General features: G+C 46.6%; 2 long non-coding RNA genes across 3 annotated transcripts in view; one reads left to right on the top strand and one right to left on the bottom strand.

The window, feature by feature from the left end:
• Nucleotides 1–1,057: 1,057 nt before the first annotated feature.
• Nucleotides 1,058–16,354, bottom strand: part of LOC142497781 (uncharacterized) — a 76,312-nt gene continuing 61,015 nt past the window's right edge. For both annotated transcript variants that reach the window (XR_012802319.1, XR_012802321.1), the window contains one exon: nt 1,058–1,218. This is a non-coding gene — a long non-coding RNA (uncharacterized LOC142497781). The remainder of the gene's footprint in view (nt 1,219–16,354) is intronic.
• LOC142497778 (uncharacterized) overlaps nt 5,968–16,354 on the top strand; it is a 29,186-nt gene continuing 18,799 nt past the window's right edge. Inside the window, exons 1-2 of the long non-coding RNA XR_012802318.1 lie at nt 5,968–6,673; nt 15,174–15,450. This is a non-coding gene — a long non-coding RNA (uncharacterized LOC142497778). The remainder of the gene's footprint in view (nt 6,674–15,173; nt 15,451–16,354) is intronic.

The raw sequence follows: 16,354 nt of genomic DNA, 5'->3' as shown, positions 1-16,354 counted from the left end.
AACTGCTGTTGTGTGCTGCCTAATATTCTGGAGAACAAGACCTTGCCTATCAGCAGCTTGTTCCTAGCATCTGGCAGCTCGTTCCATCATTCGGGCATTAATGGCTGCCCTGGACTCCAGACAGGCAAGATGCACCTCTACCGTATGTCCTGGAATCCTGCCCTCTGGATGTCCATTAATTCCCACTGGATCTTCATCATTATGGTAGATGTTCCTGCAGCGGTAGGTGGGGTTAGCTGTAGAGCTGTCTGGGTTATTGGCTGAGGAGCAGCCGCCCGTAGTTTCTGGTGGGGAGCCGCTGCCGGCTGTTTCAGCTGTGGAGCAGCCCGAGGTGTTGGCTCGGGAGCAGCCCGAGGTGTTGGCTGGGAAGCATATGGTGAAATGGGTGCTCCAGAGATGGTGGAACCTCAAATATAAATGTCCATAATCATTGAGCAGGACTGACGGGCAGAATAAATGACGGAGTGGGTATAAAGATAAACTGTGATGCGTGAGTCACTAAAACACCCGTCTCCTGAAGGTAACAAATAGGAATGCTAAATAGCACCCTAAAGTGACCTCATTGGAGATCTCACAGTGTAATCAATAGTACTCATCTATAGAGATCACAATTAAATAATGAAATAAATCTTACCCACTCCATCTGTCCTTGAAAGTCCTGCTTGGTACATCCAAATGGCGTGCAGTCTGTAAGAGGTAGTCCAGCGAGAAAAGAAGAAAGCAAAAACATTGCACTGCCAGGGAGTCAGGTGGTGGAAAAGTATAAAAATCTATTTATTCAGTAACACTCAAAAAACATGACCCCAATAGGGTGAGACAAAAACTCCTACGCGTTTCGGACCATAGGGGTCCTTTATCAAGGAGTAACTTGATAACCTACTCCTTAACCTACTCCTTGATAAAGGACCCCTATAGTCCGAAACGCGTAGGAGTTTTTGTCTCGTCCTATTGGGGTCATGCTTTTTGAGTGTTACTGAATAAATAGATTTTTATACTTTTCCACCACCTGACTCCCTGGCAGTGCACTGTTTTTGCTTTCTTCTTCTCTCGCTGGCTGGGAAGCAGTTGTAGGGTGAGCCGGAGCTTCACCTGGCTTCTCAGGCTCCTTACTGATCTCTGCGAAGACGATGGTAAGTGTGAGATCCTTCTCAACTTGTGGCTCCTGAGCCACTAGCACTGCCTGTTGAGTCAATCGCGTCCGCTGTCTGAAATATGGCCCTGTAATAAAAGAATTACATGATATCATCAAAGACATTCATAATAAACTTGAGTACATGTAAGCACGTTAGGATTGATTTTCTTAGACCAAACAGCCATTTTTAAACGTCTCTATTTATAGAACATTTTAGCAGTACAAAATATAGAGACAGTAAACACAAAAAACAAAACAAAAACTCCCCTGAAGAAGTAGTTAATTCTACGAAACTAGTTGGATGTAACATTCTATTGCCTTATATCTGCTTACATTGGCCTTTGTCTATGTGTTGGCCTGTCCTGTTTTTATTTCATCCTGTGTGCTGTTTTGGACACTTGTGAGAGACTCTGTAAGACTGTTCAAACTTCCCTATTGAATCCACCACTGCTGTGAAGACAGCAGCAAGCTGCGTTTTAACCTCTCTGCAGAGGATACACCTGCCGAGGTACAGGAGCAGCTTCATATCGGCCAGGAAGCAGGAGCGTTTTCACCGAGCCCCAGTACCAGCTGCTGAACCTGGCTGCATGAAGGGAAATCCCCTTGGGAGTGAAAAGACTGACGTCCTGCCCCAGAATCAGCTGAGCTGCAGCAGCAGAGGGAAGCAAGCACCTGAATCTACAGCTAACAGCTGCCGAGTGGTAAACAGTGTGATACACACTACATGCCTTTTACCAACCTTTTTTATGTACGCAGATATATTACCCCCTTTTTAATTCTATAATATATTGTTGAATTTGCTTCACTATTTGGCGTTGTGCGCTGTTTTCTTTTGTTTCCCTTCACAAAATATAGAGCCCTGATCCACAAATTGTTGCTAAACTCTAAAAGGCCTTTACTCCCATGCCCATGAGTGACAGCTGAGGCATGCTATAATTTATAAGCCTTTTTGTTTTCCTGTATCATTTAGAGTGATGTCTCATATTTAATTACCGTATTTCCTCGATTCTAAGATGCACCTTTTTTCCCATTTTCACGTCTGAAATTGGGATGCGTCTAAGAATCGATGTTTAATAAAAATAAAAACAAAAACAGTCTGCAAGGGGGCGCTGCTGAGGCAGCCGCAGCGGGGATGTTTCCAGCGCTCAGCAGCAGCTCTGCAGTATTATCCGGCTCCGACCACAGCTGTGACCACACTCCCCTCCCCCACCCCCCCCCCCCCCACGGCGACTCTCGGCCTGACAAGAAAGTGTTAACGGGACCGGAACGTGTCCTCACCCATCGGAAGTGGTGGGGGGAAGAAGTGGAAAATGAGCAGAAGTGCAGAGGGAGCGCAACAAGATCGCGGAAGACCTGGGACACAATGTATGTACCGTAAAGTAAACATTTTTTCTGCAAATTTAATGTTCCCCCCCATCCCCAAAATGTTTTATTAAATCTATGGTGCGTCTTAGAATCGAGGAAATACGGTATGTCCTGGCCAATAAGTGACGTAAAGCGCTTTAAAGGGGATTATTTCAAACATGATTGCTATGGCTAACATTATAAGTCTGGAATGCATTTATCCTGGGCCATGATTTGGGGGACACGGGTCTTATGAGGGCACACGTGTAAACATGTCACATACGTTATTTAGTTAAGTTCTCCCCACCTGCATGTGTGTGAGGGCACTCACTGCAAATAAGACTGCAATGTTTGTTTGGATGTTCAAGGATGTGTCTTAAGTGACATGTATACATGAGATTAATATATAGTTATCAGGGTGTGTATGGAACCCTCGTAGGCCGCAAGGAAACCCACAAAGGACAGGAGAACTGAATACGTAAATCTAATAGGGTCTCTTGTACACTATGGTAATACTCACTCTTAGTTAGCCCAAAACCCAAACCCACTATATAGAATATACTGTATATAGTTTTATGGTGCCATTTGGATTGCTATTACTACAAGAGACATAAAGGGCCTCAATACGACATCCATTTTCACAAATCATTTAGTACATTAATATGTTTTGTCTATTTTCTTTCTTCATAAACATGGGGCATTTAGTTCAATACTTTGACCAAAGTATTTTAGGCCTAAAACCATGTCACACGGTAACCCCATTCACTACCAATATTTCATTGCCATATATCTTTCCACTACACAGAGAGAGGGAAGGAAGCAAAGGCCGCAGCACACAGCATGGGGTTAACATGTAAGAAGCATTTAAAGTGCTATGTATGAGCTGCAGTGCAGTTAAAACTGGTTGTTAACCAGACGTGCCCATATAATTATAGTTAAACCCCCCTGTCCCCCCCCCCCCCCTAAAAAACATGTCAATACTTATTTATTTATTTATAAAATATTTTACCAGGAAGTAATACATTGAGAGTTACCTCTCGTTTTCAAGTATGTCCTGGGCACAGAGTAAAACAAATAATACATGGTTACAAATACAGTTACATAAATGAACAGGGTATACATTATATAAAAGACATTATATACTTCCCATGCTCTGTAGCAGCAAATGCATCTCCAACCTCCAAGGGGGGGAGAGATCTCTCAGTATGTGTGTTCCATTTTTGTAGTACACTAACGTAAATAAGACAGGGAAAACAAAATGGAGTCTGCAAAGTGTGCAGAGTACATACAAAAGGCTATGGTAGCCAATGGAGTATCCAAAAGATAGGGGGCAAATATTAATAGGTCACAGTAAGTACAAAGGCAAAAACAGGAAGGTAATGCTAAGGAAAATAACAAGGCAAACTAAAGATAGCTGCAAGCATTGCAGTGCTACATGCAAGAGCAATAGTAGCTGGGGGACAAATGATAAAAGGGGATAGTGAGTGCAAAAGGAACACAAGCCACAAATAAGGTAGCTGTACATATGAAGAAACTAGAAGCCAGATGAAAGGGAACAGTGAGAGGTGCAGCGCTAAGGAACAAAGGAAAACCTGACTGATGACTTGTAAAACACAAAGTTTGAAAAGCAAAGAAACTAACAGACTGGGTGGGGTTTTATACCCAAACTAAGATGGAAGCTGGCCTCATGGACTGTTCTAACCGGCCCAGAGTCTGCACCTAACTCAGGCCTGCACAACTCGTAAAGCGAGAAGGGCCGAAATGCTCCAAGGAAAAAAATTGGGGCCGCACGGGTAAAATCATCATCATCGTCATCATCATCATCTCTCCTCCAGCACCTCTCATCATCATCATCCTCATATCTCCCCAGAACCCCTCACTATCAACCTTTGCGATACTCCCCATCTATCTCTCATACCCCCATCTCTCCCCCTCACCCACACACATACTCCCCCTCCACATCAAACACACAATACCCCCCTGCACACCACACACATCCCACTCCCCCTGCACCTTCAATCACCCCCCCCTGCACCTTCAATCACCCCCCCCTGCACCTTCAATCACCCCCCCTTGCACCTTCAATCACCCCCCCCTGCACCTTTAATCACCCCCCCCTGCACCTTCAATCACCCCCCCCCTGCACCTTCAATCACCCCCCCCCCCCCTGCACCTCACATCACCCTTCCGGCACCTCACCTCCCCTGCACCTCACCTCCCCTGCACCTCACCTCAATGCACCTCACATCACCCCCGGAACCGCGGGGAATCGCCGCCAATTTTTTTTTTTTTTTTACGTTTTTTTTTTTTTAAGTTTTTTTTTTCTCATCGCGGGCCGCACAGAAAGGCCGGGCGGGCCGCATGTTGTGCAGGCCTGACCTAACTCCTCTGTGCACCCCTACAGGTCTGCGAGGAGTACTGCGGGAGGGAATCGTGACAATAGTGTATGATAATGCACTGTATTATCACTTACCAGGTCTCTCACGGTCCCTTGAGTCAACAAAGGTCAGGTAGTCCTACCTGTGAGTGGGAATTACTGAGCTGAACCTGCTCCTCCTTTCGGCTCAGGTGCAGTGTCCCATATGGACCTCCTCCTGTCCTCTGGGCAGTAGCTGCATGATGAGCCAATTTCTGGTAAACTTTGGCCTTACTGTCTGCCCATCACCTTTTCAGCATTTCAATGGCACGGACAGTATTGCCCAGAACGTGCTGCAGAATACGTCCCTAAATACGCTACTTTCCTGCAGTCAGGGTCTTCTGGCACACAGCCCCCGATAATTTGGAGTGGTTAACCACAACTCCTTCGATTGAGAATCTCCAAGCTCCTGGTCATTAAATGTTTGGCTACGGATTCTACCTGCCCCAGCAGCAGTAGTAGTAGCACCTGCAGTGGAGGTGGAAGCCTGAGCAGCCATCCTTACTGTTTGGCAGCCGGAAATGGCTGAGGCTTGCTGTTAGGCAAGCGTTTTTATTTAAAATTGTAACATACTCATGGGCGCAGAAACACGGGATGCGTCACCAACTAACGTCACCCTAAGAACGTTCTTTCCCAATGCGCATGTGCAGTGTATCTTTTTAGGCTGTGGTAATCCTCGTTCATCCAGGTAACGTTACGCTGGTTGTTTTGCTAATGGACCTTACTTTTGCATATCATTAGCGTTGAGGATACCCTTTAATAAGTAGGAAATTAAGGTCCATTACCCATTTCGGGATAGTTATGTTATTTGTACTGAATTAGCGACCTTCTGTGGATCTACCCCTTTATTTGAAATGCTGGGTAAATGTACATTATGACACATGCATTTCAATGTCTGAAATTCCATAACTATTTACACTTCAGACAAGTTTTGCTGGTTCTCTCACATTATTATGATCTGTGAAGAATCCCTGAAAGCAGGTAGTGTTCCTCAGGGGTTTTTGTTAGTGCATGTCTATTGGATTGTGTAATCTTCATTTACATGCCCAGTTGAGTGTCGCGTGAAACAGTTCACATTTCTAGAAAGACAGATCCCATCATGCTGATTGAGAGAGAAACACACATGCAGACAGCATGTCCAGAGTAAGGAGGTTATCACAATCGGAGAGAGACTTCACTATTGAGAGACTGCAAGGAGGATCATGCATGAAGACTCAGACAGTGACAGCCCCAGCATTCCAGGACCACCTCCCTCATATCTACTGCCCCATGATCTACCTCCCCCCTACCAACCTCCTACGGTGTCTTCTTCTATCCCATTCTCACCTTTACCTTGTCAAACTCTGCATAATCTTGATCCATTGTCTTTACCTCCCCTGTGTCCAACTTCCCCCTGTCAATTTCAAACCTACATTTATCTACCATCCTTACCTGTTCCATTACTTGCTCCCCCATACTACCCTGAGCTGCCCCCACCATACTCTATCACTCTCTCAGATCAAGAAACCAGAGGCTCATCCTCAAATCAAGAAACCAGAGGCTCATCCTCAGATCAAGAAACCAGAGGCTCATCACCGGATCACTTTCCTGCTTTGTCAGAGATCCACCAGGAAACCTGGGACTCTCCAGTGGATCACCCTCCTATTGTGGTGAATACACAGACCACAGGACAGAGACAGTCAGAAGCAGAGGCGCACGCAGAACCCTTTATAAAGCTCTCCATCGCAAGTGCGTTTGTTTTTCCTCCACTTGGAATTATTGCCCTCATCCTTTCACTTAAGGTAATGGAGAATTTGGGAGGGAAGCGGTAAGAGTAGGCAAGCTCCTATGCAGGATTTCAGTGGGATCCATTATTATAAATCCTTAAAAGTATATGAAGCATTACAGTATATATTCAAGTTTTGACAACAAACGGACAGACTTATATTCATACATGCATTGTGAGATCCATATACAGTACATGCATACATGCATACATGCATAGGGAGATCCAGATACATGCATGCATAGGGGGATCCATATACATGTGTAACAGAGTCCCCCTCTTCTTACCTCCTGTCAATGTCCCAAAGTGACAAACGGGGTTCATTTGATAATAAGTCGTTTATTGCAAAGTATGATCATACTCATTCAAAAGTCTATAAGACTCTCTGCCAGGGAGTGTCCAAGCAGCTTTTTTATACATTTTATTTCCTTTGTCTAAAATGTGTTACTAGGCAGATTATACTAACCACTCCTTAATTCTTAAACCAATCATCTTACAGATCATTAAAACCTGGTTAAAACTGGCTAACAAAAAACAGACAAAGATGCCCAAAGCTACATTAAATGTGAAAAAAATACACAGTGCAATACCTATATATTCTCTTGAAAAAAAGAGTCATTTAGTTAAACCCTTCGGCCAAAGCGTCTTAAGCCTGCTGCCACTTTCAAGGCATGGCCGTAGCAGGCCCCAACAGTGTGCAGCTGGTCTCAGCTGCTTTTGGGAGGGTAGTGGCCCCTCCCCCCAAAGTTTAAGCTTGCCCCTCCCTCCAAGGTTTATCTTGCCCCTCCCCACTTTCCAAGTTAGCAGGTCAGTTTAATTTTGCCAGGTTACGACAGATCCAATGTGATCATTCTTCCTGTAATTATACAGGTTAATAAGAATTGTAACCCAGGGAGTGTTAGGACCTGCTACGGTCATGCCTTGTAAGTGGCAGCAGGCTTAAGAGGCTTTGGCCAAAGGGTTAAACTAAATGTCCCTTTTTTCAAGAGGATATATAGGTATTGCACTGTGTATTTTTGTCACATTGGAAGTAGCTTTGGGCATCTTTGTCGGTTTTTTGTTGTATACATTTAGCCACGCCCACTAGCACTCCTTTTGACAGTTATATACATATATACAGTGTTCGACAATCCTATACATTTACACACCCGGGGCGAGTGGATTTAACCTCCGGGCGAGTAAATATTGGCCCAAGCAGCACACGTGTTTGTTTTCTCCCTGTCCCCGCTTACCCCGACTTCCCGCCGATCCCCGCGCGGGGCGGGAGATGGTCACGGGGGGGGGGGGGAGGGGCGAGCGAGACAGTGGTGGTGCTCGGTCGCGCGACCTTTCCTCTTCTTCCCCTTGTCGTGTGTGTGTGTGTGTTTGTGTGTGTCTGTGTGTATGTGTATGCATGGGTGTGTGTGTGTGTGTGTGTGTGTGCATGGGTGTGTGTGCACAGCAGAGTGTGCCTCCCCCCCACCCTGCCGCCTCCCCCCCACCCTGCCGCCTCCCCAAAGATTACACTAAGCCCAGCTATCTTCATGATGGCGCAGCCGCCGCAGCCGCCGCAGCCGCCGCAGCCGCCGCAGCCGCCGCATGAGGTGTGGGGGGGGGGGGGGGATGCCGGTCTGCCTGCCCGACCACTAGCTTCATGCCGCCACAGTGTGGGGGGAAGAAGCAGCCTGGAAACCTGTTTGGCCGCTGTGACAGAGTAAATAAAAGCCACCAGTTATATGCCTGGAAAACCTATGTCTAGTCTGCAGTGCAGCACTGACTAGATTAACTTCAGCTGGGAACCTCAGGACAATTAGTTGGATCCCAGCTGCCTAATCAAGGTGTGTTAAAACCCAGGCTGTAGACACATGGAGGCTGTCTGTTGAGGAGTTAGGAGTAAGCTGCTAAAGAGATTGCTAAAGAGATTCCTGAAACAAGGTCTGAGTAGCAAGGCAGTTGAATTGTGAACTGTCTGTCCCCTGCATAGGAAAAGGGTAACTGCCTGATTTATAGACTGTCTGCTAAAGAGAAACTGTTTTGTTTGGTTTGCTGATGAAAAGCTATTTTTGTTTTGTGTGCTGTATATCTTACAAGGCTAAATAAAGAAGCCTTGTCAAGAAATCCACGTGTGTAGTTGCATGTACCCTGCAACATATGGTGTCAAGAATTGGGAAGGATTTTTTCAAAAGGCTCCTGCAGTTAAAGGGCCACACACACACACACACACAAGAATGGAAGAACTTTTGAAAGACTTTCTGTGCGAGCAGGCCCGGCTGCAAGCGGAGAGAGATGAAAGACTACAAGCCGCACAGGATGAGCAGATTGCCAAGCTGCTGACCCAATTCCAAGGGTCTGCCAGTGCAGAACTGGCAAGCAGACCCCCGATACTCCTGAGGAAAATGGCTCCGAACGAGGATCCAGAGGCTTTTTTACTGACATTTGAAAGAGTCGCCGAAGCTCAGGGCTGGGCTGCAGATCGCTGGGCAACTGCTTTGGCCCCGCTCCTCATAGGAGAAGCCCAGGCCTCATATCAGGGCCTCCCTACAGATCAGGCAATGGACTACCGACAAGTAAAAGCCGCCATACTGGATCGCTTAGGTCTGACCCTAGAGACCTACCGGCAACAGTTCCGGAACATGAAGTACACCGCTAAGATGAGACCCCGGGTCCTCGCTCAGTGATTATTGGACTTGTGTATGCGCTGGATACAACCCGAGGAGTGCACTAAGGAGGCAATTCTTGAGCAGGTGGTTTTGGAACAATTTCTACAAATAATACCCCCTTCCGCACGCTCATGGGTAAAACGTCACGCTGCTGAAACCCTAGCTTTGGCGGTCCGACTTGTGGAGAACTTCCTTGGGGCTGAGCAGCAGGCGAGTGTCCTGGACCCGACTCCACGGGCACTTGCGGACGCCCAAAGAGGGAGGTCGAAACAATGGGGAACCTATGGCCCGTCACGGAACCGCCAAGTCCAACGGAAGGAGCAGTCGTTCCAGCAAGGACGGAGTCCAAATGCTGGTCCCCGCAGAGACCCTCATCTCCTTCCGGATGTCAGCTCGTCGCAAAATGAGAGGAACTTCCGAGGACGTCGCCCACAGGACCCACCAGATGCCTGGTCTCCAGTAACCGGTCCAGCGGAGCGCTATCCACAGCCTCCTCCTGCGAGGGAACCCTCTCCATGTTCTGCCTGTGGAGAACAAGGCCACCGGTATGTGGACTGTCCACTGATGGAGTGTTCATTCAGCAGGACCGTCACCTCGCCCTTCACTGGAGAAAATTACAAGCCCAGCCCACTTCCAGCCCTGATTGGGGGAAAAAACGTCCAGGCCCTTGTAGATTCGGGCTCTGGGAAAACTCTGGTCCTCCAGGAACTGTTACCGCCCAACGTGTGTTCTTTTGACTCCCCATGGAGCATAGAATGTATACACGGCGATGTAAAACGCTATCCGACAGCCAAAATCCGGCTACAAGTAAAAGGTCAGGAGGCTTACCTCGAAGTAGGAGTCGCTCCTTGGCTCCCTGCCCCCGTTGTGCTCGGTCAGGACTGGCCTTTCTTTTCGGACCTAATGGCCCCAGTCTTTCACGAGGAGCCTCCTTCTAGGGCTCAGGAGAACCCTGGCAAACTGTTCCCCTTCTCGGCAGACCTTTTTCCCAGTAGACACCGGGTTCAAAAGACTCGGAAGCAAAGACGCTTGGACAAACAGGACTGGTTGCAGAAATGTGGGTCTCAAGGTGACCATTCTAGTAGTCAGAGGTCACAAGTGATGGCTGGGGATGGCCAAAGGAAGGGGGATATGGGCCCTGGAGATTTACCAGACCTGTACCTCCCTGACTTTCGCCAGAAGCAAAGGGAAGACCCAGTCCTTGCTAGACAGTATGACAAGGTGGTGAAAATTGATGAACAGATTTTAGATGCACAGGGGGTGATAGTATTCCCCCATTTTGAGCTATCAAAGGATATCCTATATAGGGTGAATAGGCAGACACAAACAGGGGATTCACCAGACAGATATTGGTTCCCAAGGCGTTTGTTAAATCTGTGTTCACTCTAGCCCATACTGTCCCTTGGGGTGGTCACCTGGGCAGGGATAAAACATTGGACCGTATTTCATCCCGATTCTATTGGCCAGGGATGCATAGTGATATTGCTAAGCTATGTGCAGCATGTCCGGAGTGCCAGCTAACTAGTCCAAAAGGACAAAAACCAGCCCCTTTGGTTCCTCTACCCTTGGTGTCAGTTCCCTTTGAGAGGATTGGGGTAGACTTGGTAGGACCTCTAGAACCTTCTGCGAAAGGACACAGGTTTATCCTTGTAATTGTTGATTATGCGACAAGATATCCTGAGGCGTTCCCCCTGAGAACAGCAACGGCGAAGCAAGTAGCCAAGAAGTTGTTGGAACTATTCTCACGGGTTGGACTTCCCCAGGTTATGTTGACAGACCAAGGTACAAATTTCATGGCTAAACTGATGCAGGATGTCTTAAAGTTACAAGGGGTCAAGTCTGTTCGGACATCGGTCTACCATCCACAGACTGACGGATTGGTGGAAAGATTTAACCGAACTCTAAAAGGGATGCTGAGGAAATTTGTAGATTCAGAGAAGAGAGCCTGGGATGAACTTCTCCCTTTTCTGCTGTTTGCAGTGCGGGAAGTTCCCCAGGCCTCCACGGGATTCTCTCCATTTGAATTGCTCTATGGCCGCCAACCCCGGGGTATCTTAGACCTCCTAAAGGAGTGCTGGGAGGAACAGCAGTCCCCTTCTAAGAATACCCTGCAATATGTACTAGACCTTAGGAAGCGCCTAGATGTGGTCGGCCATTTTGCCAGGGAGAATCTTAAATCAGCCCAAGACAGTCAGGAGAGACATTACAATCAGAATGCTCGCATGAGAGTGTTTCACCCAGGAGACCAGGTGGTGTTATTGTTACCCAGTTGCGAGAGTAAACTCCTGGCCAAATGGCAGGGCCCATTCGAAGTACTCCGCCGTACGGGTGATGTGGATTACGAGATCGCTCAACCAGGGTCAAGGAAGGGTAAACAAATTTACCATGTTAACTTGCTGAAACCCTGGAAGATGCAGCGGTCTCTATTCATCCACCCGGTGGAGAAGGAAACGGACTTGGGTCCTCAGCCTCCACGGGAGAACATCGTGAGTGACGATAAAATCCCAATGGGTAAACAGTTGTCCTCTGAACGAAAAGGGGACTTGTTAGCAATAATTACACAATTCCAGGATGTTTTTTCTGACTTACCAGGACAAACTAACTTAATTTCCCATGCAATCGAGACAGCACCTGGGGTAAAAGTACGTTCCCGTCCTTATAGGTTGCCTGAAAGTCGTAGGGCTCTGGTAGAGAAGGAGGTACAAGAAATGTTACACTTAGGAGTGATTGAGGAATCATGCAGTGAGTGGTGTAGTCCACTAATTATGGTCCCTAAACCCGATGGGAAGGTAAGATTTTGTGTGGACCTCCGAAAAGTCAATGCGGTATCCAAGTTTGACGCATATCCGATGCCAAGGGTGGACGAATTAATTGACGCCCTTGGTAACGCGGAATATATATCCACGTTGGACTTGACAAAAGGATACTGGCAAATACCCTTAGAGGAAAAGTCCAAATGCAAAACAGTCTTTGCCACTCCCATGGGTTTATACCAGTTTGTGACAATGCCATTTGGACTGCATGGAGCCCCAGCCACATTTCAGAGAGTCATGGATAAGGTACTGAGGCCCCATAGGACTTATGCCGCAGCCTACCTAGATGACATTGTCATTTATAGTAAACACAGGCGGGCCCATCTAAATAGGCGGAAAGCAGTCCTCAAATCTCTAAGAGAGGCAGGGCTCACAGCCAACCCTAAGAAATGTGCCTTGGGTAAAGCGGAAACCAAATACTTAGGGTATGCAGTGGGAGGTGGAAAAGTAAGGCCACTAGCCAACAAGGTAGCTGCCCTGAAAGAAGTTCTGACCCCCCAAACAAAAACGCAGGTACGCTCTCTGCTGGGTTTAGCAGGGTACTAACGGCGGTTCATCCCCAACTATTCGGAAGTGGCAGCCCCTTAAACGGATCTCACAAAAAAGTGTGCCCCTACACAAGTGGTGTGGTCAAGGGATTGTCAGAGAGCCTTTGAGGACATAAAAAGGTGTCTATCAGAGGGTCCCATCCTTAGAAGCCCAGACTTCAACAGCCCTTTTATAGTGCAAACAGATGCATCAGAGATAGGGCTAGGGGCAGTGTTGTCACAACAGTTTGAGGGAGTTGAACATCCTATCCTTTTCCTGAGTAGGAAATTGTTCCCAAGGGAAAAAAACTACTCAGTGATTGAGAAAGAGTGCCTCGCAGTAAAGTGGGCAATCAAGGCTTTGAGGCATTACCTGGCAGGAGTCCATTTTACTTTGGTGACGGATCATGCTCCACTGAAGTGGTTAAATAGCATGAAGGATTCCAATGCTAGATTGACTAGGTGGTATATGGCCCTCCAACCCTTCTCATTTGAGATTCAGCATAGGCCGGGAAAAGAGAACGCAAATGCTGACTTCTTTTCTAGAGAAGGAGTGGATGGTCGGGCTTCAGCCGTGCGTAGCCCCAGCCACACACTAACAGGGGAGGAATGTGACAGGGTAAATAAAAGCCACCAGTTATATGCCTGGAAAACCTATGTCTAGTCTGCAGTGCAGCACTGACTAGGTTAACTTCAGCTGAGAACCTCAGGACAATTAGTTGGATCCCAGCTGCCTAATCAAGGTGTGTTAAAACCCAGGCTGTAGACACATGGAGCCTGGCTGTTGATGAGAGAGGAGTAAGAAGTAAAGAGATTCCTGAAAACAAGGTCTGAGTAGCAAGGCAGTTGAATTGTGAACTGTCTGTCCCCTGCATAGGAAAAGGGTAACTGCCTGATTTATAGACTGTCTGCTAAAGAGAAACTGTTTTGTTTGGTTTGCTGATGAAAAGCTATTTTTGTTTTGTGTGCTGTATATCTTTCAAGGCTAAATAAAGAAGCCTTGTCAAGAAACCCACGTGTGTAGATGCATGTACCCTGCAACAGCCGCACACTGTGATGACATGCCGGCGAGGGGAGCAGGGCAGTGGCGGCCACGGCGGGGCTGACTGTCCCCTGGGGCGCCCGCTGGGGGACACCTTGCCACACTATTGTCCTTATTACCTCTGTATGTGGCATGCATGGTGTTTATATGGTGAGACATTAGTATTTTGACTCTTGTATCTCTCAGGTCCTTTGTTCACATCTGACCGTCTGGTCTTGCGTACCTAGGAAGATACATTTTTCCTTAGGTTAGCACAATATACCTCATTGTGTCCACCTATAGTTAGATCGGTGACGCAGCATACCTATCCTGTCAGTCTTTGATTTATATGCATGTAGCGTATATATTGGGTCCTGCCCCCCCTGTTTTTGGTTTTATATGTTTTAATCATGTTATATCTGACATTAAAGTTTGTTTATTCTATAGTGGATATTCAGAGTGCTCATCTTTGAGACTTTTTTGTCTTGGTTTTGTCTAATTATATATATAATACACATATACAGTCATGTGAAAAAGAAAGTACACCCTCTTTGAATTCCATGGTTTTACATATCAGGACATAATAACAATCATCTGTTCCTTAGCAGGTCTTAAAATTAGGCAAATACAACCTCAGATGAACAACAGCACATGACATATTACACCGTGTCATGATTTATTTAACAAAAATAAAGCTAAAATGGAGAAGCCATGTGTGAAAAACTAAGCACACCCTTACTGCTTCCATAGGAATTACGTTACAATTAATTTGCAACTTCTCGTCGTACAATGGACTAGTGGAAATTAGCAACACATCTCCATGGCAGCCAATTCCATTGATGTGATGACATGATACAATCTAATGCTGATGCACTACAGTCGCTTTGGGAATAATGCAATCTCGGTGCCAATACATATATGTAACACATGAGCCTGTAGGCTAAACGTGTCCGTCTCTCTCCTCAAACCACCATCCTCGCACCTGTATCTGATGTCACCTCCAAATGATTGGTACCAGAACGGCAGGAGGAAGAAAAGCAGCAGACGTCCAGCAGTCTCAGTCCTGCCCCGTGTTCCCAGTCTGACTTTTGGTCTGGTACAGGAACGAAGGACGAGTTGTTGTGACAGTTCCTGTACCAGACCGAACACTGGACCGCACTGAGACAGCTGGACTCCCTCCCGCTGCTTTTCTTCCTACACTGTGCTCTTGTGTCTTCTATATAAGAGCCTCAGGAAGATTACTACCTCATTGATGAGCTTGATCTCCACTTCTTATTTCTAACTGTAATACCATCTGCCTTTTTCATACACTGTGCATTTCAAACATATTACTATATGTGTTGTTCTGTTGTTCTGTGTTTCTAGTCTATGTATGTATGTGTATATATATATATATATATATATATATATATATATATATATATATATACACACACATATAAATGTAACAGACGTTCTGACGTGCATACTGAGAGTGGAGAGTGACATCTCTCTCTTTGACTTCTCCTTGTCTCAGATATGGATCGCAAAGCGTCGTGGAGATGAACGCACAGCACTGAAGTACTATAGGGGAATGAAGATTATGAATTATTTGTCACTGGCAGTAGGAATCGTCCTGGGCGTCATATGTTGTGCAGTTTTTCTCAACTTGCGAAAGAAACGCGCCATCGCCAACAACTAATCTGCCAATCATTCCAACTATCCCTAAGACGTATTGACGGGAGAAGATGTGAGGGGAAACGCCTGCGTGACGCCACAATCTGCAGCCAGCTACCGACAAACGATATTCAGTGGTAATTGAAAACAATTACTGTAGACGAAGGATATTTGAAAAATGTGTTTACATTTAACGAGAAATTAAATCATTTTCATGCTGTAATATGGCAGGGTGATTGCTGCTTCCCATGAATGAAATGCTAACAGTGTTTATGTTGTTAAGACTTGCTCATTTATCCAATGTCTTTTTTTTTTTTTCTAAATATTTTTCCTTTATTGGTGTCAAACAGCAGATTGGTACATGTTATTTACATTGATTGGGCGAATCAACACAGGAATACAGTTTGATACATGTACAGAGTTTGGGTGAGGTTGATGACACACAATAGTCCATTTTCCAGTTTTCAGTAGTGAAAAAAAGAGGGGGGATGACGAAGGAGGGGTGGATAGTTGGGAACGACTTGGACAAAGAGAGGGGAAGGGGGGGGGGCGGAGATGGGGGGGACTTGGGGGATAGGGGGGTCCGTCCTATGATACTGTGACTGTGATGGACAGAGAGTGATCCTGGCCAAGGTTCCCATGTCGAGTAGAATTGCGGCATTTTTTGCTTCAGCATTGCCGTTAATCTTTCCATACCCATAATTTGATTTACCCTAGTGATTACCGCTCTTCTGGATGGGGCTTTGATTTTCTTCCAGGCTGCTGCTATGCAGCATCTGGCGGCCGTCAGGATCGCTGCCATGAGCCTAGTTATAGGGGGGGGGAGGTCGTCGACTGGTTTTCCCAACACGTAGGTCAGGGGGTCTAGGGGTATCTCTATATCCAGGGTCTCGGTCAGCAGGCCCTGGATCCGGGTCCAGAATTTTTGGATCTCCGGGCATGTCCACCAAATGTGGGACATGTCCCCCCTTTGACCACATCCCCTCCAGCAGTCGTCAGGAGTAGCTGGGTAGATCTGGTTCAGTCTGCTCGGGGTCAGGT

This window comes from Ascaphus truei, chromosome 6 (assembly GCF_040206685.1).
Source record: "Ascaphus truei isolate aAscTru1 chromosome 6, aAscTru1.hap1, whole genome shotgun sequence".
Lineage (NCBI taxonomy): Eukaryota > Metazoa > Chordata > Amphibia > Anura > Ascaphidae > Ascaphus > Ascaphus truei.
Note: the sequence above shows the minus strand (reverse complement) of the source record. Positions and strands in the feature narration are given on the sequence as shown.